Source organism: Micropterus dolomieu, linkage group LG16 (assembly GCF_021292245.1).
Source record: "Micropterus dolomieu isolate WLL.071019.BEF.003 ecotype Adirondacks linkage group LG16, ASM2129224v1, whole genome shotgun sequence".
Classification (NCBI taxonomy): domain Eukaryota; kingdom Metazoa; phylum Chordata; class Actinopteri; order Centrarchiformes; family Centrarchidae; genus Micropterus; species Micropterus dolomieu.
Window position 1 is genome coordinate 12853990 of NC_060165.1, and position 8790 is coordinate 12862779.

The window sequence follows — 8790 nt, forward strand, 5'->3', positions numbered from 1 at the left end:
CTCAGGTACGAGTGGAGGTTTTGACTTCCTCTTCCTCGCCTTCAGCCACTGCCGCAGGCCTCGCCGCAGTCCCGTTTTGAGTCTTAACAACCTACCTGTTTAGGTGAATGACATCTTTTTTCAGACCGCGTGTGTCATCATCACTGTGGGGCTTTGTCTCAGACAACTTTCCCACATTCTGGCAATCACACTGTCACTGTCTGGCTTTGTTTATGCCCCTTAAAGCCTAATCTTCATGTGATTATAGAGTGTCTGTGTTTTTGTTCTACCTCAATGAGACAGAGGCATCACTGTGAGAGGAACATTTACCCGCAGATAGCCTCAACAGTCTGAGCAGCAGTAGGTGTTACACAGTGAAGTATTTATTCCATATTTAGAGCTTCAAAAAATGTTTGCACATATATTCTATTATGTTATGTATTTGCATTCTCTTTTTTTATATTAATTTGCTGATAAAACATACGCCATGGCCCCACCCTACTTGTCTCTGACTTTCTGATTGCGTAATTCATTCCTAAGTGATGTTTACCCATGTTGAGTCTATCCTAATAACAGGCTTGAATATGCACCGACAATCACCCATTGTGTCCTTCAGCCCTCACAACCAACTTATTGTCATTCTTGCATCTGCAGCCTTGAGACCTGTATTTATTCTGTTGTATAAACTGTATAAAGAGACATGTTGATTTGTTGATTCAAATCTCCGCAGCAATGGAAAAAGGATGGTGTTGTTCCTACAGTTGCACCTGTATTTAGCACTCATCGTTCATGCCAGGCACCCTAATCTGAGCAGCAGTACTGTATGTGTTCAATCTCACTGCTCTTCTCAGCCTCATTTCCAGTCACAGTAAGAATCAGTTTTCATCAAAACAAAGCTCTGATAAACTGAGACACTGTACTCTAACTAGGCACAACCAATCTTAAGACAGACATGGTTAGAAACTAGCTGGTGAACACAGTGGAACATTTAGCATTTAAAGAGCTAGATGTTTCTCTTTGGGAGATGGTGGAGACCCAAAACAGAGCTAAAAAGAGAGTAAATAATGGACTCAGAGATTTCTCCCAATACAAGAACACAGAGAGATGCAAATTTCTAACTGTGGACAGTTTCAAACGGACTGTTTCTTCAATAGAAAATACTCCAACGGAAATTTTCTTAATTCAGTGGAATATCTATTCAGCTCCATTGTGCTGGGCGCTGATTCTGAAAAGAGATGTTGGATGTGAAATGCTTATTTTTTCAAATACAGTGAGACTTTCAGCAAAACTTTAAAATCCCAGTAATAATAAACCTGACAGGACAGAAATAAATGTTTGGTAGCACTTCACATTCCATCTCGGTAATAACATGGTAATAGAAGGGTTATAGGTTGATCATAAAGAGGTAAGAAATAGGAAATACCATGTAATTACCAAATTAATAACCAGGTAATGGCTTGGTATTAACAATGGGTATAGCTGGGTAGGTTATAAGGGGCCAAAAACAAAGGGTAATAAAAGGTAAACACATTTAAAGATGCAAAACTATGTAGTTATCTTACAGTAGTATTTTGGTAACAATATAGTAACATTCTAATAATAAAATGGTTATATCTGTGCAATATTTGGATTAAAAATTGTAATATGATGGCCTTAATGGGGTACTAACCTGATAGAAATTAGGTAATGTGGTTGATGTTTTCACATTATAGGCTACTATCTGTGTAATACCTTCAAAATGACATGAACGTTCTTAAATGTCAAAATTGTTAATAACCATATTATAATGCTAAATTCATCCTCCCTTATCTACCAAAACATTCAAGTTTGTTTCAAGGCAATACTGCACATAATATATGTTTAATTCCATGACCTGTTACCTGGAAACATTTGTGGTAGTGTAATAGGCTTCCATGAATCATGGCTGCAAAATGCTAAACTTTCTGTTTCTATGTATTTTCATGGTAAAGAGGCATAAGGATTACCTGGAAACACTTGGTAGCTTTTGTTTAATGATCATGAATCAAGCCTGCGAAATGCTAAATTACCTGTTTTACACTTCGTACTTGGCAGAGCTGTTCTGTTTTGCAAATAGGAGGCCTATCAATCATTTTCATTTTTGGCCTCTCCTCCAAGTAGGCTTGGGCGGTATCTGTTTTTTCCTTGCCTTACATTCCTGACATTTCACTGGGGTATAAGGTATGGCGGTCGTTGTGGCACTTGTTTAGTTGTCCAGAATCATCTCACAGTACCTCATTATTATCAGGTTATTACCCCATTAAGGTCACCAAATATTGCACTAATACAATTTTATCATTAGAAGGTTACCATGTTGTTACCAAAATATTACTAAATAGTTTTGTCTTGTTGCTATCTTCAAATACGTTTCCCCATTATTGCCCTTTGTTTGTGACCCCTTATTACACTGTTACACTGGTTACATTTCAGTCTATTGTTACCCAGATATACCCATTTTTAATATCAAGCAATTACCTACAAGGTGGTTTATTTATCATTATGCGACACAAGGTTGTATAACAAAAATAAAGTTTGTAGTCCCTTCACACAGAACTTAACAGATTATTGATTAAAATATGGTAACAAATAAGTTTAAAAAAAATAAAACAATAGGTTCAGTTATTTACATACATATACATACAGGTATACACCCAGAACATTCTGCAGTACATTTTTTATTTACTCTGTGGTGAATGTAAACACCAGCAACATGGTCATAATGTGGTTTCATCCTCACATAAAAAGTTTGACATTTGGGAATCAGTGTCCATCCAAAACCCCGTCTTCCTTTTCCAATGACTGTATTTCTGTCATAGGTAATATGTGTTTCGGCAATAAAGCCGTAAAAAAACAGATCAAAAACAAAGTGTAGGGAAGTTTGAAGGAGCTACTGCTGTATCTATATCCGTACATGCGTTGCCAGATGCCATAGCATACCTGGTTGTTACTTTGTAATTACATAATATTACTTAATTATTACCTCTTTATTATCAAACTATTAGCCCACTATTACCATGTTATTACAGAGTGGTAATGTAATTAAGGTGAGCGCTCTATGCTAGTACCTCTAGACCTCTGATAGTCTGATTCCTCTCCACTGTTTTGTGGCGTTCCCCAGGGCTTGGAGATCAAAGACACATTTCACATCACATATCATTTATTTGCAGATGACATCCAGCTCCATTTCTCTTTTAAACCCAGTGAGGCTTCAGGATTTTCTAGGCTCCTTGACTGTCTAAACACTATTAGGGACCGGACAGCAGAAACACTGGTTGTTGCTACAGAAAAACTTCCCCCTATGATTATGCAAATTATTGGGCCTCTCTCCTCTGCTGCCCACTCTAAACCTACAAAATGTACTGGTAATATTGGATCAATCCGCATCATTTTAACACTCATGTTACGGGAGGACTCATTAGAACAAATAGACGGTCTCACATCACCCCTTTACTGAGATCTCTTAACCGGCTCACTGTCGCATACAGGATCCACTTCAAGAGTCTCACTATTGCTTACAGAGCACTGCATGCTCAGGCTCCTGCAAATGTGAGTGAACTACTACACCGTTCCTCATCTCTTAGGTCTAACAAGCAAAGTGTCTGTCCCTAGCTCTCGCTTTTAGAACCATGTTGATCTGTGACATCTAAAATTTTGAATGCTGACTCTGTGGATTTCTTAAAAAGGCAGCTAAACACACACCTGTTTAGACATGCATTTGGGTAACCTGTATGCACCAGGTCTATGTTTTATGGATTTATCTGTGTTTTGTATTATCTACTATGTCTTTATTGTGCATTTACTGTGTATTTATCATGTATATTTCTATGTACTGTGAATTATTAGCTCACTTTTTCATGTGGCTCAGTGGTCATTTTATCTTTTTTTATCCTTTTTTGTCTGTGTCCTGTTATCTGTGTTTTTCCTTTGTAAATGTTAAAGAGGTGGTATTATGCTTTTAGGCTTTTTCCCTCTCCTTTATTGAGTTATATATCTTTTTTGTGCATGTAACAGCAAAGTGAAAAAGCCCAAAGTCCAGCCCAAAGGGAGTTCCCATCTCCCACAGAAAGCTCTGCTCTGAACCGCTTGAAAACAGCTCGTTTGTAGTCCAGCCCTTCACTTCCTTTACTTGTGACGTCACAATGAAAACGTGTCATAAAGCTTGCCAAGCAGTTAGTGGGTCAGGCACGACCTCAAACCAAGCTAGTTTGAGCGGAGGCCCTTTGGCTCCACTTGCCTTTGTTTGGTTTTCCATTGTTGAAATGTTGTACCTGTACCTGCTTCCAGGTACTTTTTTTCGTATCAGCTCACCTCCGTCGAGGTTACAAGCGAGCTGAGGGATACTAAAATGTAATGTGAAAACATGACAGACTGCTGATTGGTCAGAGAGAATATTCACAATTCACTGCATCATCAGTGCGTGCACCAGACAGAGGCCAGCAACAGAAAGTTTAAAATTTTACAGTTTTCGTATGGAATTTCTTCACTAAATCCACTTCTGAGAAGTTTTGAGGTCAGAAATCAGCTGTGTAGATTTCGAATATTGTTTTATGAGAAGTGACAGCGGAACAAAAATGTGCTTGAATATTGTCGGAGTTGAGGAGCTCCGCAAGTGGCTGCGGGGGAAGCCTGTGCCAGCCCGCTCACAGAGCCCTCTGCTCCCGCCGTCACACAGACCGCTGCAGCAACAACGGCAGAGGAAAACACAGCTGGAAGGTTTTCATACCGCTTATCTGTCTTTACATTCTGAGTAATGTTGAAATGTTTTAACTTAAAAAAGAGAAAGCTGTGTGGATCGCTGGTGTGTGTGTCGCATTGAACATTACGTCGCGGCAGTTGTGTGTGGCGTCGCTATGACAACAAGCTACGTACTATCTCTGGGTACTAACTGCAATGGAAAACGGAGCAGGGCCGAGTAGAGTCGAGTCTATCGATTTGCGCTATGGTAGCATTTTTCGGCAAGGCAGCATAGATCGTCAGAACACCGGCAACAGTTCGACGTTTAGTCCTGATGGTAAGATGTGGAACAATGATGTTGTGGACTTGAGTAACTTATACCATCTGCTAGGTTACGGTCGCTGTCTGAAGCGGCTTTGATTTGGATCACACTACCTTGTTTCTTACGACCCGCCGTTCTCTGCTTCTGATTGGCTAGTAGTCCTTACCTGGGAACTCCGCATGTGCAACTCCCAACAAAGACTTTCTACAAGTAAGATGCATCACTCTGTAGCTCCAGAGCGGAGCGTACAACACACATGGTGAAAAGAGGAGCTGCAGCAATTTGCAGTATGAGAAAAATATGGTGTTTTTTAAAATTAAACCATGTAAACCTGTTCTGGTACAACCCCTAATTAAGATTTTGAACCTGAAAATGAGCATAATACCACCTCTTTAATGTTGTTGTAAGGCACTTTGTGACTCTGTCTGTGAAAAGCGCTACAAATTAAGTTTATTTACATACTTACAAATGTTTTTGACTGTCCAGAGCAAATGCATCAGACTTTTAGGCTACTTACAGTAAATGTGATGGAGCTCAGAAATCAACCTAAAGATGGCCGCTATGTAACAAATTATTAGAGCAAAGTGAATCAGGTAAAACTCAACATGCATTAAAACTAAAGTCTGCTCTCTGTAATGTTTAGGATCAATATTGTGTTATGCTGTGTTAGTTTTTCTGTATTTACTGGTGTTCTTCCCTTTCCTTGTGTTTCTTTTTGCACCTGTCTGTTTTTGTGTTGTCTGTCTGTGTCTGCTGGAGTGGGAGTGGCTCCTAGCACCGCTGATTCTACACACCTGATCTTCAGCCAACAATCATCCCATCCAGTGAACTCACCTGCCTTTCCTCATCGCACCTACCTGCAGGTTTGCTTCTTGGTAACCTTGTTTTCTTTTGTGCTACAGGATCACTGCCTGCTTCCTGTTTGTTCTCTGCCAGCCACACTTACCTCTATTCGGCTTAGCCACTCCATTTTCCCCACCACCAATACCTCCCAAGTTTCACCCAGCCACGGACCGGCTTCCTCCCCGTCATCAATCCCTGTCCACAATAAAGTTTTTGCCAGTCATCAAAACCCTGTCTGAGTCACGCATTTGAGTCCTGCCAGCTAAAATGTAACATTTGTGCCAAAGCCTCAGACTTTTGAGAGAAAAGCTATTTAACTGAAGTTTTGATTAAACTAACAGTAGGCTCAGGACAAAGCAGAAAGGCTCAGGTTCACCACCTTTATGGAGGGCAGAGATCCATTTCCAGAGACGTCACAGGCTCTATATTCAACAGTGACAGCAGCTCACTTCCATCTTAGCAGCCTTGGCCGGCTGTCAGGAGCTCACTTCATCATTGGATAAGCTCTATCCCATGATTCACTTCACCCTGAGTACCTGCAAACAACTGTCCTATCTTTGTTTGTCCTAGTGAATATGTAAGGGAAGGCTGAGTTTACAAAAGCTTAATTTAAAGCTGAGGTGTCTAATAATGGAGATGTTACTGGAAAACAGATGGCCCAATCTAAAATTAGCTTGGGAGCCACTGCATGATTATCCACGCACTAAATTTAGGAGGGAATAAATGATGCCTCATTGTCGTCATCTTGGTTAGAATTTTGAGTTAGAAGGCATTTCAGCTTTGTGGCTCTAATTTTCCCTGTCTGGCAAGAAGCCATTCCCTCACATGCCTCATGTCTGAAGGTTCGGCACTGAGGTCAAAGAAGAGACTTATGGGTGAGCTAATCAGCTCAGGATTTTATACGCGTAATCGGAGTTGGCTGCAAACACTGAGTGGATCACAGGCAAAAGAAGAGGAAGATTATACTCCATGTGTGTGAGAGTGTTTCTGTCTGTTTGTGTATCTGTATAGATGTAACTACAGATGAGCAGTGGATTTCTTTGTACAGTTTTGACTGTGTGTGGTATATGTATTTGTGTGTGTAGTAGCTTAATTGTCTTTGTGTGTGATACTGTGTGTAGTTTAAGCCTGCTGTGTTGTCAGAAAGCAGATGTCCTCTGACTTTCCTGATAAAGTGAGGACAGCGATAGGCAGACGTACAGCTCTGGCTCCTTTCGTTCCTCCATCTGTCTCGATGCAAGCAGGGAGAAACTGGATCCTTCTATTCCCCTCACACCTCAGCTAAAAGGAGACCTCTTCATTGACCTTCTTTGCTATGCAAGAAGATGATGATAAACCACTTCAAGTAGCATGATGACAGAAAGATTTATTTTCCTCTGAGGCGACTGATGCCATTAAGATCATAACATGACTGAGCATCTGTTGTTATAATTGAGAGCCAGATACTAATTTTAGTCCATAATAAATTACTTAACATCATATATCTATGCTAATGACATTACAATTCTATAAATACATTAATTTTCTAACATGTCTCCCTAACTCTGATAGCACTGATACAAGTCCTCTAAAATTGTACTAATCCTATAATAATCCTCCAAAATGTTCACTCACTTATATAATCTGATTTTTTCAATCACTTTTGGACTTGAAGATTACCTCTTAATCCATCAAATATACTGTTACCTGAGCTATATATAGCGACCCACGTTGTTCATTTAAACATTTGCTTTCATCTACAGATACCCACAACCATCATTTCAAGAAATACCTATCTAGTAACTGTTATCTTAATATTCTTTATTCCCTTTTTCTACATCATGTGGATGTCTGTTTTTGTTTGTGTGTGTATCTTCATAAGGCACTCAATAAGTAATCTGTTATTTCATCTATTTCTGACTTAATTACTATAATTGTACACTATTTGTTATTGGCTGCAATCATCATTCAAGAAATCACATCATGATCAGATCAGTGTAATGACAGTATAAACCAGCTAAAACAAGACGATGATGCTGTATGACTCCCACTAACATGATGCCCTGCAGGCTTATTGTATTTCCATCACATTCAGGTGATGACATTGTCAAAATAATGACTAGTGCATGTAGTGATTTTGGGGTTATGGGCGAAAAAGGGTTATTGAGGTTAACATGTGAGGACTTTCACAGATTGGATCATTAAATCCCATGACACCATTAGTGAGCTCATCAGTTAGTTTGGTTCTCCCAGTGATTTTCAGTAAATCTATGTGAGACTGCTGTTGCTGCGCATGAAGAGAGACATCAATAACAAGGAAACTAAGAGTCTACAGCTAAGCTAGCAGCTCTGTAGTTTGTAGGTACTAAACCTAAATGCTAATGTCAGCATGCTAATATGCTCATAATGTCAATGCTAAGATGATGATGTTTCCTAATAATGTTTACCATGTTCACCATCTTAGTTTAGCATGTTAGCATTTATGCTAACATTTGCTACTTAGCACTAAACAGTAGGCCTAAAGCTGAGGCTGATGGGAGCGTCATTTGTGTTTCAGTGTTCTTAAGTCAGAAGGTAGTTGTAAACATAGAATTATTGAGAAAATTAAAGTTTTGACATGATAATGAAACTACATGAAAAGTTAAGGGATTACCAAAGTTATTACAATTCATCCTGTAAATGCATTAATGTCTATATCCCTCCTCTATGTGACAGATTATATTACTGTAAGTACTTACTATACTATATACTTTTCTGTACATATCTGGCATGTTTTATTCTCTGGCAAAGGTATGAGTGTCCCAAAGCTTAAAATAAATATGGTGCAAAGGAGGTAAATGTGCAGATTTTTTGATTTTGCCAGCACATTGTCTTCCATAGCCCGAAACTAGGCACTCAGATAAGATAAAGAATGACTAGCAACAACACTGGATAATCTTGACAATCAAGTGGATTATCTCACACTTTGACCCACT